Source organism: Ostrea edulis, chromosome 8, assembly GCF_947568905.1.
Source record: "Ostrea edulis chromosome 8, xbOstEdul1.1, whole genome shotgun sequence".
Taxonomy (NCBI): domain Eukaryota; kingdom Metazoa; phylum Mollusca; class Bivalvia; order Ostreida; family Ostreidae; genus Ostrea; species Ostrea edulis.
The window spans coordinates 22480679-22496838 of record NC_079171.1 but is presented as its reverse complement, the minus strand read 5'-3'; the positions used below and the strand labels follow the sequence as shown (position 1 = coordinate 22496838).

At 36.4% G+C, this 16160-nt stretch overlaps 1 long non-coding RNA gene and 1 pseudogene across 1 annotated transcript; both read left to right on the top strand.

The window, feature by feature from the left end:
• Nucleotides 1-2125: 2125 nt before the first annotated feature.
• LOC125662933 (uncharacterized) lies at nt 2126-3284 on the top strand. The gene is made up of 2 exons (XR_008797975.1): nt 2126-2672; nt 2781-3284. It is a non-coding gene; the product is annotated as an uncharacterized LOC125662933 (long non-coding RNA).
• Nucleotides 3285-7316: 4032 nt separating this feature from the next.
• Nucleotides 7317-13002, top strand: LOC125662630 (uncharacterized; annotated as a pseudogene).
• Nucleotides 13003-16160: the final 3158 nt, after the last annotated feature.

Here is a 16160-nt window from a genome sequence, read left to right as displayed (position 1 = left end):
AAGGAGTTTGTATTGTGAACAAAAAGTACCCTTTAGACTCCATTTATAGCACTTTTCTTTGTGTTTTTGTTTTACAGTGCAATCTGAAGTCATTCGTTTGATGTGTAGGAGCTACTCGTCTCTAAACTTTCTAGACATCTTCCACAGGAATTCTAAAATGCATTAATTTTGAAGAGTTTGTCGCGAAACGTTTTTACATTCATACTTATATTTATATATTCTAAAATAGGTGATTTTGAATCTTGTTTTATTTGAAAATACGTAAGGATAAAAAAAAAATAAGTTAACATGCACTTTACTATTTCATGCACAATAAACTTTGCTCAATTAATTATCAGAAGTTTAACTTTTTATCAATTTAGGACACTCCTAGTACATATGTCTGCTTGTAAGACTCGCCCTTCAAGGAGTCCCATTCCACGAACCAGAACACATGTGGATATTGTTTTTATCATATATGTAGCTACATGTATATGTTTACGATTCCCTTGGATATTCGGGTTAGAATAGGTCCTCGTACGAAGCGACAACATGGGGCAGTTCTTCGGATGAGACCCCAAAAACCGAGACCCTGTGTCACAGCAGTTGTGGCACGATCAAGATCCCACCTGCTCAAAGGCCGTAAGTGCCGAGCATTAGCCTAAATTTTGCAGCCCTTTAATGAAAAATTCTCTAGAGGGACGATAAACAATATTCATTTAATCATTTCCAATGTTTATGCCCTTCATGTCTCTACAGATGTTTTTGTTTGATGGAAATACTTGAGGGTATGAACTGCAAAGTTTCACGTCAGCATACTTTTCATGACGAGGTAAAACACTTCATGGAGTGTGAAGTGTCATAGTTCATACCCTCATGTATTTTAAAAAATAAAATTTATTTCTTAAATATCTTTTAATATCATGTACAATAATATGCCTAAAAATTCAATTAATTATCTTTACATTTTATGTCTTCAAAACTATATACATATACCGGGTTATTTCCGCGGGTCTAAAATTTGCTGCTTCAAAGGTATGCTAATAATTTTAGTGTAATAAATTTTGGCGGACAAGGAAGAGTCATCTCTCTTGCAAATACTGAAGTCACAATTGGTTGCGTATTTGGCGAGTGAAATATTGGCGGAAAGCTAGCTAATTGCTAACATTAACCTTTATCTCCCCGCGGAAAAAAACCCCGCTATACGATATTTTGACAAAATTTGAAAATGGTTCTAGATTATTATTTTTATACTTTTTTTTTTTTTTATCATTTTTACATACGATACAATTTGTAAAATGAAACAAAAATAGAATATCAAGATGAAAATTGCAACTCCATTTGATGTATCTTTGTGTTTAAATTCAATTGTTGTTAAATCATATATGTTTGTTTATCAGTACCTCTGCCTGTAGAAACATGACGATAAATTACTGCTTCCGAAAAGGATTGTAGTGTTTCTCAATTTTGTGGTCTTCACAATACAGTCTAGTTAATTTACTTAGTTAATTAAGAATTTCCGCGGCGTATTTATGCATAATCGGTGCAACGAAACCCTATCTAATCTCTATGCAAACACATAGACCATACCAACATATGGAATGAAGACGAATGAGGGTCTTTGTGTTGCATTCGTGTGCTGGGAGAAATGTCTTGCAGTAAACTGAACTATTTGACGCAAAATATCATGAGTCATTATCTATCTTCATGGACGGATTGGTAATTTTTTCTGCAGTAAACTAAACTTATCTGACGTAAAGTCTTACGACTCAATATGTGACATTTTGAAAAGTGCTTCCATGTTAACATTATAATTGTGTAACCTAGGTTATCCTTTGTTTGTTAGAATAAGAAGCATGAACTCATCAGTCATTCATTTCTGTACCGATTCTGGCGGTCCAATACTAGTTGAGGGTAGCTGAAAATATCTCCACAACGATGTTTAAAATATTTGATTGGCTTGATATGAATCATAAATGAAAGCCAGCCTTTTTACATTTATCGAGTTTTAACGTTCAATTACAAAATCCTAGTCATTTTGAAAAAAAGTTTTTACCCTGCGATTATTGTAGTCAAGGGAAATAAGATTTGATCGTCATTATCAATGTTGCAGTCGTGCGGAAGTGCAATATGTCATATGATGATAAGATATCTACGTACAAATGTACCAACATAAACCTGGAGAACGTGCTGTTGATTTGTGTGAATTGTACAATAGATCAGGACATTCTATGACTATTGGAGAGATATTTCCCCATCCCGATGTACCTCTCGTTGTTTCGTTTTGTCCTGTGTTGTTTTATTGGTAATGTTCTGGCCGTACATATCGAATTCAAAGATGAAGAAAATCTTCCAAATGTTTTCCAAGCACTTGTACAGAGACTGGAGGAACATGAACGAAGAATTCAGGCATTGGAAAATGTCGATAGAGAGCTAAGACGAGAAATACATAAACTCAATGTCGTTGCCCGGGAAAAGGACTCGTGCGTGTTGAGACTGAAGACTTTATTGATGAGACAAAATGAAAGACTTCATTCTTCGGGAAATTTTGCTTTCAACGAACAACTTGAAAAGAATGTCAGTAATTTTTTGGATCATATCGTTCATTCACGAGAAAACAATTTGAAAGAGTTAAGGATTCCAGCAACAAAGGGGGAAAATTGGTCCAAGACTGTCCATTTCTTCTAATACCGGTAAATATGTCAGTTCGAATGAATTTACCACGCACAAATTTTGAATCATTGCAACTCACTTAAAACAATCGAATATAACATTCGTAATTAAATGATACCGTTTTGCAGTTGATGTGGTTGCATTTTACGCCTACATGAGCCATGACGAGATCGTGAATAGCCCTCATCACATTCTTATCTTCGATCATGTCATAACGAACCATGGGGGTTCCTACATCCCTCATATCGGAACCTTTATAGCACATAAGCATGGTTTCTACGTCTTTAGCTGGACAGTGGCGTGCGAGGCTGCACATTATGCATACACGGAAATTGTCAGAAATTCGGATAGCATTGGTCAAATTCTTACCGGTTACACTAGTAACATCGGATTGCAGATGAGCACTGGATTGATCGTTACAGAACTCAATGCAGATTATGTAGTCGACGTCAGAACACACTCAGTAAGGGGAGCTATAGACCGAGTCGTCAGTAGAGATTATCTACGTACGTCGTTTGCGGGATGGAAATTGAATTAATGTGCTCATTTAAGTCATTGGGTTTAACGAAACAGAATTAAACATGAAGTGTAGCAAATGAAAGAATATCAGGAAATAAAAACAAAATACTATTGATTTTGGTTTGTCTTGTTTTAGGATCTGTCTAAAACATACTTGAATTATATTATTGCTTATAGGGCTTATGAGATTGATCACTGTTCGTTATCTTCACCTTTCATTAAGACGTCACCAGCAATGGCCAAAATATCACCTTTACATGGAGTGAAGGTTCATGAACTCTCCATTTTATGTATCACCTGGAAAAAAAACCAACGAATCTCACTTGAATATGGTATATATACTGAGCGTTTGATGAAGGAACATTCACTACGTATTTTTGTATATAAGTTTTACTCGACCAAGATATGAATGGAGCTCGAATCCACAACCACCAACTAGGTCATCGACGTCTGAGCGAACGATCACCGACTAAATAACGACCACCGACTAAATAACGATCACCGACTAAATAACGATCACCGACTAAATACTTTCGCTAATTCTATGAGAGAGATATAATTTGTATTCAAAATGAGTCAAGTGGCTTACATGAGCTACCCTCGAGATTTACGCACTCAATACACAACACCATGCCTCTATCAGTATGGACATGATGGTAATTTACGCACTCAATACACAACGCCACGCCTCTATCAGTATGAACATGATGGTGATTTACGCACTCAATACACAATACCACGCCTCTATTAGTATGAACATGATGGTAATTTACGCACTCAATACACAACACCACGCCTCTATCAGTATGGACATGATGGTGATTTACTGTTTTCGAAAGGAAGAATGAAGTTCTGCACTTTTCAATTTCTTGGTCTCTATAATACAACTTAGTTAATTTCCTTGGTTAATTAAGAATTTCCGCAGGGTGATTTTACTTAAACGATGCTATATGAACTGCTATCTAATATCTATGCAAGAAGAGAAATCTACCGTCATATCGAATGAAGACGAATGAGTGTCTTTGCATTGTATAAATTTTGGGAGAAAGGTGCTGCGGCAAATTGAACTATCTGACGTACAGTGTTACAGTTCATCGTCTAGCATCAGATCAAGGATGAAGTGGTAATTTCTGCACTGTAGTGAGCTAAAATATATCTGACGTAAAATGTCACACCACCTTATCTGTCATCCACTGACGCAGTATAAGTATATACGTTCCATGCTTCTACAGTTATACATGTTACATAAGATTTCCTTAATTTTGTAGAATGAAATCGCGAGTCCTTTCAGATATTTACCTGTCAGTAAACTGCTCTGGGGACTAGGAAGTAAGCCAAGGGAGGTAAGCCAAACACGGGTGTAGAGGGACGACGGGGTCTAGTAGTAAGATGGTCAAGTTTTCGTTTCTTCTGCATTTAAACTGTCTGACTTGATACCCATAGTTTAATGTTTTACATGTCGGAATGTATTAGCCATCAAGAGTTTTTTTGTGAAACACTAATAAGTAAAGTAATGATGGTACCCAAAGAAAAGTCATGTGACAAGAAATGCACATGTGATATATGAAAGTCACATCACTAACAATTCACAAGTTATGACCTAGGTTAAAGTTTGTCAAAAATAGGTCATACTCCCACGTCAAGGTCCTACATTTTGCTTCTAAAAGAGAGGTCTGGTCAACAGGGATACACATGTGAAATGTGCAAGCCTTATCACTAACCATTCAAAAGTTATGGCTTAGGTTAAAGTTTTTCAAAAGTAGGTCAAACTCCAAGGTGAAGATCACAAAATCAAAATTTTTGGTAGCCAAAGAAAGTTACTGTCACAAAACATACAAATGTGAAATATGAAAACCCTATCACAATCCCATCATCCATTCAAAAGTTATGGGCAAAGTTAAAAAAAAATTTCGGATAAAAAAACCCAGATAGACAAAACCAAAAAATATATGCCGTTGATCTTTTATTACGGAGGCATAAAAATGATGGTATTCCTAGGTGAGTGATGTTTACTGATTGTCTAAATTTATTTTATCTGATTATCAATCTAATTAAAATTAGATCTTCCATCCGCTCCCCAGTTTTCGATACGTCGCGTGGCATCCGCTCCCCAGTTTTCGATACGTCCACGCGGATGGGGAGCGGATGGAAGATCTAATTTTAATTAGATTGATCTGATTATATACTGTACGTGCATAGATGACGTTGAAATAGGTGAAAATAAAACCTACCATATCACTTATGATAAACCGTCAAGCTTTATATGGAATTTATCAGCTTATTTGCAATCATCAATGTGCAATTACTATGGTGTTTGAACAGATGACATATATGACGATCGAGACAATTTGGTTCCAAGATGAAAGGTGAAGATAACGAACAGTGATCAATCTCAAAACTCCTATAAGCATTACAAAATAGAGAGTTGGGCAAACACAGATCATTTGATATAGAGTAGTCCACTTCTGCTTCATACTCAGATATTTTATTGAAAGTAGACATTAACTGCAAACTGACAACTCAAATGTATGACAAACGGGATGATTTCAGCTTCTCCGTCGTCAACTTCCCATATTTATGTAGCAATATTCCATTATCACCTGCATATGGTTTTTATATCTTTCAACTGATTCGATACGCAAGAGCTTGTTCTGTGTATGATCAGTTTTTAAATCGAGGCATGCTACTGGTGATTGTGCAACACCCATAATCATAGAGGTCAGTCTTCATTCAGGTGTTGAAAATCCGAGTATAGACTAGCTATGGCATCCTCAAATACTATATATATAGTAACGTATGTAAAACTCTCATGCTAAATGGAACAAAGTAAAGATTTGTACGTATATGATGTAGACCTAATTATACCTTCAGGAAAATGAAGCTGTCGGATAATAGAGCTGCATTTTCCATAGAAATACAGATATATAGAATAAACGCAACGTGTTTCCGAATATCTATACAAACTAATCTGGTAAACGCATGCTGTTACAGTTCATTTATTGTTATTTAAATTTTAAAAAAAATACATTTACCTCCCATCTTCAGGAAGTTTTACAAAAGAACTATTGTTAATATTCTGAGAGGTCTGACTGTTCGCGTGAGGATCATCATTTTATTGCAAAATACAGAGTTACTTGCCCTTTATTGATACACGTAACACGGTGCAGCTGTAAAAACGTAAATGATTAGAAGTCCTTCGTGTATCATCAGTTTCAGAAATATATCAAAATGCTTATGCACGCATGTATAATATAGTAAATCGTCCCCATGTCCAGGGGCAATAGTAACGGTATGGCATGCTAAAAAAGACTATTGCAATGTCATCTCTTCAGTCTTGTATATATATAATAAAAAAAAAAGAACCACGTACTATAGGTAATTTGTGGACAATGTCGGACATTCTGGTAGACTGCGATCTTTTCAAATGTCCCCAAAGTGTCATCCATTTTCCATTTCATTTTAGTAATAGTTTTATTCACTGAATTGTGCTATTGTTTCACAAGTTGAAATTTCCGAAATGTTCAAATACCGCGATACAAAAGAACTTTTTGAACAAAACATTTGAAGTTTAATTACTACAAAAATTTATAATCAAATAAGAATGTCAAATAAACCAATCAATGCTTGAATTTTACATGACATTGATTGCTGCAAGGCCGACTTGTGGGTTACAATCACAAAGTTCATCGAGAAGTTTAAACTATATTTATTTAAAAAAACGGACTCCTTCTCAAAGTATGCATATTTACGCAAGAAATAATACCGAATCTCTCGTTCGCACTTTTCTTGATGCAAATAGTTTTTAAAAACTGAAAATTAAAATAAAAAATAGACAGCGTTATCATGAAATGGAGAAGTTTAATGTACTGATTTTCAGATTTTTCATATAAAAATTCCCGTCTCCAAAAAATATAATCCTTTTAAGACATTGTACATATTGCAATATATACTGTGGTATGTATCTTTTTTAAAATTCCATATAAAGTAAAAAAAAAAATATGTAATTTACTTCTCGTTTTCAAATAAAATTCTGATAATGACTGTAGGATTTAAATTTACCTATGTCAGAATTAAGAACGACAAAGTAGAACTGCGACGATTCCACATTGATAAGAAGTCGAACGCACCAAAAGATAAGGGTGACTATAGATCACACATGCATCAAACCGGCCTCGCTATGTCACGGAAAATGTATGCAATAGGTTTCGGAATCTTTGCAGCATTAACGCTTACTGCATGTAGCTCCGAGAAAACTAACGCTGATGATCAGGGAAGCAACTTACGTTCTTTGATGGAAAGACTTGAGTTTCTTGAAGAGAATGATAGAAAGCATGGAGCACAGATTCGGGATTTGAAAACCACAGTCGAGAAAAAAACGCAAATGATCTCAGAACTTGAAATTGTCGTAAGAAAACAAAACGCGGAAATTAAAGATTTGAAAGAACGTTATTTGAAATTTTCTAAAAGCTTAGATGATGATGATGTAACATACCCGGAAAAGTCCAACGAAATAACATATTCGATGGAAAAGAAGAAAAGGATCCCTGCACAACCAGATGGTGAGTATGGAAGCCCTTACTAGCAATAGCGAACAATTAGAGATGGTAAGTCTGTAAGCATTGAAAGCCCTTATAAGCGAACAATTAGAGGTTGGTTGGTTGTATATTGTTTAACGTCCAGTCACCATTGCTGGTGAAAGGCTGCAAATTTTGGGCCTATGTTCGGTGCTTACGGCCTGTGAGCAGAGAGGGATCTTTTTCGTGCCACACCTGCTGTGACACGGGGCCTTGGTTTTTGTGGTCATTCCAAGGACCCATTTATTCACCTCTTATGACAAGCAGGGTACTGAGGAACTATTCTAACCCTTGTCCTCACGGGACAACATATAGAGGTCTTTTCATCTGCTTAAAAGGGTTCGATCCAGCGTTTCGTAGTATTTTCAATTATTTTGCCAGATTAGTTTTGATTTCTGTATTGAAGGGGCTTCAAGAAATTAAGAAGAAACCCATGGGTCATAGTGCTTGTTATTGATCTAAATATAATATGTTAAACTTGAACCTTTTTGCACTTCAAATTATGATTTATTGGCATAAACTAGTTTTGTCTGTTGGTGACGATACAACGCAAGAAACACAATCTATTATTGCATCAGTTAGTACATGTGCATGCCTTCTAACAATACAAATTAAAACTTTTAATGCTAGTAATTTGAAAACAAATAATGACCTCTTTGCACTAAAATAACGCAAAAATATCAATTAGATTTTTTTAAGTTCACGTAATAGCTAAAGATTTAATGTTGAACCTAGAAAAACGAGGTTTTAAATTATTGGCCAAAATACTAAATACAAGATTTTGGGTAAATTAATGCAGAGGTTCTTAAGAATCGTTGTTCTGTGTGTATAGTGGGTACATCGGCCAAAGTAATGAAATTACAACATCTGAATAAGTTCTAAATTTGCACTACTTGCTTAATATATTATATGTACCGGGGGCGGATCCAGGAATTGCGGTTGGAGGTGTGTGTGCAAGTTTATGAGACAGCGGGTCTGGATTTTACAGATTTTATACGGCCTAAAATATGTCTCTTAATTAATAAAATGACGTAAATCGTAACGATTTTTGGAAAAAATTTAAGTTCTCCCAATAAAAGTAACTCAATATATTAAAAGATTTTGTCATTTATTTCTCCGAGATTAGAAGAAATTATGGCTTCTTTCACCGCTTACACTGTCCTAAATAATAAACCACGATTAACCTTAATTTTGAAAATTTTAGGGGGGGGGGGGGGCGCTTAAATCCGCCACTGTGTACAAGTTGCAGAAAAGAAAAAGTCAGCTATCAATCTCATAAAATTTATGAAAAATACATAATTAAGGGTAGGGTAAACACTTGGACATACCAGGGGTGGGATCAGGTGCCTCGGAGTAGTAAGCATCCCCCGTTGACCGGTCACACCCTATATCGTCATCAGGTAAACGGAGAAATCTGTAGTCAAAATCGGTATGAAAAGAATAGACTAACAAATGGTATGAAACACGTCAGACAGCATTTGATCCAATGACGATTTGGTAAATTAAATCGTTATAACGACCACAAAATTCGCGAAATGCTGACTTTACACGCGACTGTAGATAAAACAAATCTAAGTAGTGTCTTCTACGGTAGGTGATTTTGACCTCTAAGCCAAAATCGAAAATGTTGACTGTGAGGGGGGGGGGGGGTGTAAAAAAGCATAATAAACTATAATATGTGACCGTGACTTTTCCCATCGATCTCCAGTACAAGGTCAAAGTAATAGACTTAACTGATTTCCTTTAATAGCAAACCGCCGCGGTAGTCTAGAGGTTAGATCGTTCGCCCCATATGCGGAATCCCAGCAGCGACAGACCTAAGTCGTTAAAACAGGTAGTGATAGTGACAGTTCCATCGCTAAACGCTCGGCATCAGGTGTGAATGTCACGGGTCCTCGGAGATGACCTTAAAAACAGATGTTCCGTGTTACAGTTGGTCACATGGAGAAGTCACCAAGACTGGTGAAGGGCTTCAAATTTAGGTCTTTTCTCGGTGCTTACGACCATTGAGCAGTGAGAGGGTTCTTTAGCATCCCACACCTACTGTGACACGGAACATCCGGTTTTTAAGGTCATCTCCGAGGACTCGTGACATATACACCTTTATTATGAAAAAGTCGACTCCTATCAACTGGAAAGAAGTCACGCGCGTAGTGACACTGTGACGACAACAGGTTGGCACTAAGTCCAAACGAGTCAGCTGTAGCGCGCAGTGACACTGACGACAACAGGTTGTCACTAAGTCCACACGAGTCAGCTGTAGACACAGTACATGTTTAAATAAAACAACCATAGCCCTATTCGTCGAGAGATCACATAAGATGATAGCCTTACTGCGACCCCTCAGAAGACAGTGATTGTATATTGATAAGAGAAACTAGAGGTCCATGGGTCACATAGCTCATCTGAGTCACCTTTGCCCTGCTACTGTGATTTTAAAAGATTGTTTCCATGAAACTTTGAGCCCTTGTGACCCCAACTTAACCTCATAGGGTCACGATATAACCATGATACTGGGTCACAAGAAACATAACATGTGTTTTGCCATAAGGTATTAATATACAAAATATGAGTGCACTATCTTAAACAGATCGATCAAAAGATATTACCAAGGTTAATTTTTGTTAAAAGTAGGTAAAAATCCAATGTCAAGGTTACAAGGTCAAAACCTTTGGTACCAAATGAAAGAATATATTATAAGGAATCCACATGGGAAATATAAAAGCCGTAGCCTAACCGTTCAAAAGTTGTGAGCAAGGTTCACGTTTCACAATAACCCCCTCCCCGACTTTAGCCACGGGGCATAAACAAAACTTTAATCCATACAAGTTAAAAACGTTTCCATTATCATATGATTTAGTGTGGTCCTGCTAATCTTGAAAAGGGTTTGTTTTAATCAATTTCCTGTCCATTCCCATATCAAACCAAACTTTGAGCTATTATGGTTCACCCCACGACTGGGGCCACATTGAATTACATGAGCCAAATTGAATTTGCACTGCCTGGGGATGCTTGCGTATTAGTATGAGTATTCCTGACCTTGTTGTTATTGAGAAGATTTCTCAAGTTGCTCCCCTATATATTCCCTGTAAAATTTTGATCCCTAATTCTGCTCCACCATACCCCTGGGAGTAATGATCTGAACAGACTTCAATCTGCTCGGGATGTTTGCATATCAATCTGAGCATTAATATCCCTGTTGTTATTGAGAAGAAATTGTTCAAGAATTTTTACCACATATTTCCTTTTAAAACAGTGTTCACTTATAGGGGCTCCATCCTATCCTCGGATACCACAGTTTAAGGTATTCAATGTATAATGACCATATTTCATATCTAATAAATGGATGGTGGAATTTTTGTAATCATTGTATCATTTTGAAGGGTTCATCAAATAAAAATAATCCACCATAGGAATTTTTAAAATTTTGTTTACTGCTTGATGTATTTCACCTAGAATTTAACATTGAAGTATATGGGAAAAGCATGTTTTATTACAATATTTTAAAAAGAAATTATATTACATACAAATCTCTTGGTAGAAAGTTACATACACTTTCTCTTAATGAAAATATGAAATAAAATTAATCATTGACCACACAAATCTTTAAAAAATTAGATTTTTCTTATTTTTGCAAAGGGCAGACAACTCTTCCAAAAAGTCTTAAGTGCAGAAAGGTCAGCTTCTAATCATTTACCAGTCATGTGAGTTTTGTCTGCTTCACTTTCATCATTATTTAACAATAAACATTTATATTGATCTAAATCCTTCAACACTGTTCATTATCCTTTCATTATACATGGAATACCTTAAACAAACTTAGTTACGCACTACCTAGGGATGCTTGTATATTAATATGACTAATCACGGTCCTCTTGTTCTTAGGAAGATTTTCCGTGTAAAAATTTTATCCTCTATTGTGCCCCCCACCCCCACCCCCCCCCCCCCCCCCCCACCCCGTTAAACAAAAATTAAATTTACACTATGGAAGCTGTCATGTAAATATCAACTTTTCTGGTTTATGATTTCTTGAGAAGATTTTCAAATCACTTCACCCCATTTCGCCTTTTCTTTACTATATCCCTTTTGGAAAGAGCATAGTCCTTCGTTTGAACAACTTGAATTCTCTTCACTCAAGAATAATATTGATTGAAATTGGCACAATGATTGAGAAGAGGATTTTTAAAAGTTGCCACAAAATGTTTACAGTTTGTGGGCGTGGTATTCCGTTTGAACGAACTTGAATCCTCTTTACCAAGTATCCCGTGGGGATCCAGGTTAGAATAGGTCATCAGTACCCCCATGCTTGTCGTAAGAGGCGACTAAATGGGGCAGTCCATCGGATGAGACCGCAAAAACCGATGTCCCGTGTCACAGCAGGTGTGGCACGATAAAGATCCCTCCCTGCTCAATGGCCATAGGCGCCAAACATAGGCCTAAATTTTGCAGTCCTTCATCGGCAGTGGTGACGTCTCCATGAGTGAAATATTCTCGAGTGGGACGTTAAACAATATAAAATCAATCAATCTTTACCCAAGTATGCTTTGTGGCAAGTTGGCTGAAAGTTTTAGGCTGTGGTCCTGGAAAAGAAATCGAAAATGTTAATAGTTTACGGTTAAACGGACGCCGAACAAAAAGTGATCAGAAAAACTCACCTGACCTTTCAGCTCAGGTGACCTATAATGAATAATCGTGGCAACAATAAAAGAATATTTTAATGTCAAAAATCAAGTTTCATGCTTAAAGAATAAGTGTATGAGATATATTTTGAAAGATATTTGTTTTTAATTTATATACATTGGGTATACATTTATATTATGTTTTACAGTTGATGTCGCATTCTATGCATACATGAGCAAAACTGAAGTAGCTCCAAGTACCCACCACATGTTTATTTTTGATACCGTCATAACGAATGAAGGCGGTGGCTACATCCGAATCTAGGGGCGTTCACTGCACCCACTCAAGGTGTCTACGTCTTCACCTGGACAGTGATATCTTCAGAAAATGGATTCATTTTCTCAGAGATTGTTATAAACACTCAAATAGTTGGCCGTACCTTTGCAGACAGTGGTGATCATAATGATAAGAATTCACCAACAGGAATTGTGGTCAAAGCACTGAATGCTGGTGACAACGTTTATATACGTACGCCTTCCGCAGCGTCCCATGGCAATATAGTTAGCTACGAATGGGCCCGAACTACGTTTAGCGGATGGAAACTTCATTGAAAAATAAAACAATTTGTCAAGCGAAATATGTGTCATTTTGTCTACCTTCTTTAAATTTTAAAAAGTTTACTCATTAAATAATTGTAACAAGGAACCTGTGTACCAACGCAAAATGTAATAGTGATGCAAATGTAATACCGACGCAAAATGTAATAGTGACACAAAATGTAATACCGACGCAAAATGTGTAATACCGACGCAAAATGTAATAGTGATGAAAATGTAATAGTGACGCAAAATGAAATAGTGACGCAAATGTAATACCGACGCAAAATGTAATAGTGATGCAAAATGTAATGCCAACGCAAAATGTAATAGTGATGCAAATGTAATAGTGACGCAAAATGTAATAGTGACGCAAATGTAATACCGACGCAAAATGTAATAGTGACGCAAATGTAATACCGACGCAATATGTAATAGTGATACAAAATGTAATACCGACGCAAAATGTAATAGTGACGCAAATGTAATAGTGACGCAAAATGTAATACCGATGTAAAATGTAATAGTGACGCAAAATGTAATAGTGACGCAAATGTAATACCGACGCAAAATGTAATAGTGACACAAAATGTAATACCGACGCAAAATGTAATAAATTCATTACCTTTTTTGTGAAGTTCAACGTAGAATGTAATAACACAAAACGTAATTGAATATTCCTTTAAATTGAACTATTTGTATCATTATCTTAATATACAGCTGTGTGGACGAAATTATATTATACTGTGTTGAGTTCAGTGAAATAACACAAACTGTTATAAATCTATATCATCTAAAGAGCGCAAAATCAGCTTATACTCAAATAATGCCAGAGAGGATCATTTATGGATATTTGTACCATCAATGAATAACAGCCATACTGAGTAACTGTTCCCTTTTGTTGAATTAATGATATCATTGTCTTAAAGGCACGATTATTACAGTTTGCATTGTTACATTTTACGTCGAGATCAACGCAACATGTTTATCATGTTCAATGACATATCCAAGTATGAAGCAGATATGGAAGGCATCTATGGTGTCTTTTATTTTAACTTCACTGAGATGTATCGAATGAATGAAAATGATTGATTGATTAAATATTGTTTAACGTCCCTCTCGAGAATGTTCCAATCATATGGAGACATCACCATTGCAAGTGAAGGTCTGCAAAATTTACGCCTATGCTAGGCGCTTACGGCCTTTGCGCAGGGGGGATCTTTATCGTGTCACACCTGCTGTGACAGGGGACCTCGGTGTTTGCGGTCTCATCCGAAGGACCGCCCCATTTAGTCGCCTCTTACGACAAGCAAGGAGAACTGAGGACCAATTCTAAACTGGATGAATTAAAATGAGTATTGTTAATGTATAAACCGTCGTCGATACATCTAAATGTCGAGTTGAAGGGCACAACAAGAATTTCTTTTTCTTTTGAATAAATTATGTCTCATAAGAATACAAAACGGGTCGGCTAATACAGGAAAATAATTCGTACCCATTGGAGTTCCAACATACTTTTGGCAAACACTACATAGTTATTGTGCATTTGATCTCCGGTATATTTCTACTATCAATTTCAGAGTACTTTTGCATAGAATCAGTATCGATTAACAATTGATCTTCTTTGGAATTTTTGAGAATCCATATTTGATTTACACCACTCTTCCCATATGTTGTGACACAACACGTCTGTTGATTCTCTTCTACAGTGGGTTTAAAATACTTAGTATTTTCATGAGGATTAAAGGTAAAAAAAAAAAAAAAAAAAAAAAATGAAGTAGTCCTTAAAAGGATTGTTTAGATGTTTTCCGCCACACTCAATAATTTTTCAGTTATCTGGTGGCGCCCAGTTTTTGTTGGTGGAAGAGAGAACCCAGATACAATGTACCTGGGAAGAGACCACCGACCTCCAGAAAGTAAACTGGGAAACTTTCTCACTTACCGGCGCGAGCTAGGATTCGAACCCGTGCCGACCAGAAGTGAGAGGCCGTGTAGTTTTGCTCTAACCACTCGGTCACGGAGGCCCAAAGGAGTACACATTGTGGACATAAGCGGCTTTCTGAAGGTATTGCTCAAAAGTGGCATTTGCATGTATTGTGCGTCCCCAGAAATCGGAGATTCTGTGGTATACAGCTTTTGGTATGTCCGTCTGTCTGTCTGTCCGTGGTATGTCTGTTTGCCCGTTAAAGACTTTAACGTTAGCCTAAACTTTTGAATAGATGATGATAGGGTTTTCATACTGCACATGCACCTGTATATACCTTGTGACAAGACCTTTCTTAAGGTTACGAGCTTCTTGGCCTTCACCTTGGAATTTGGCCATACGGGGGCATCAGTGTTTCACATACACATCTTGATGATATAACAAACACGTATTACATTAAGCATGAATTATCAGGGCCGTAAGTAGGGTTCTAAATCAGGGGAGGCAGGGGATTGGGGGCCGCCGATTGACTTTACGACTGAAAATGACACTTTTTAAATCCCAATTTATCATGTTTGTGTTTCATTTGTACTATGTAAAGAATCGTAATATGGTGTCAAAGACAAAGGTGCTTGTCTTCATTTTAAACATATATCCTATAATATAACATTTATATAATTTTATTTTCTTTTTTGCCAAAAAATCAGACGAGGCAGTTGCCTCGTCTGCCTCATCGGCAGTTACGGCCCTGATTATGAATTACGCTCTTGTTATATATTTGTTCTTAGTGTATCGTGTTTTTAAAAGCCTACATCCCGGAATGAGATCGCTATGTATCAAAGGTTTTATCAATTAATTACAATGTATAGTCCCCGAGGGTCTCTACAGCCCAGTAGCTTAGTACTTCGTTACTAGCTTGAAAATACGGATGTATATTTAATTGCTGTTATAAAATTTAGAAATTCATTTCAAAATTAAGGATTATCTCCCTCGTGCATAGCTCTTATCCTTAACGAATTTGGCTCCACTTTTTTGGCACGCTGTTTTTGGCTATATTTAGCTCCAAAACTTCATAGTTATTTTGGATTTCAAACATTTCGGTTGAGCATCACTGAAGAGACATTATTTGTCGAAATGCGCATCTGGTGCATCAAAATTGGTACCGTATACGTTTTACATAGTATAATATCCATTTTGTATGTAAGTATGTGTCTCGATATAAAACTGATTTTTTTTCCAGTTTATTTTCATAGTGAAACTAATAACTCGTAAACT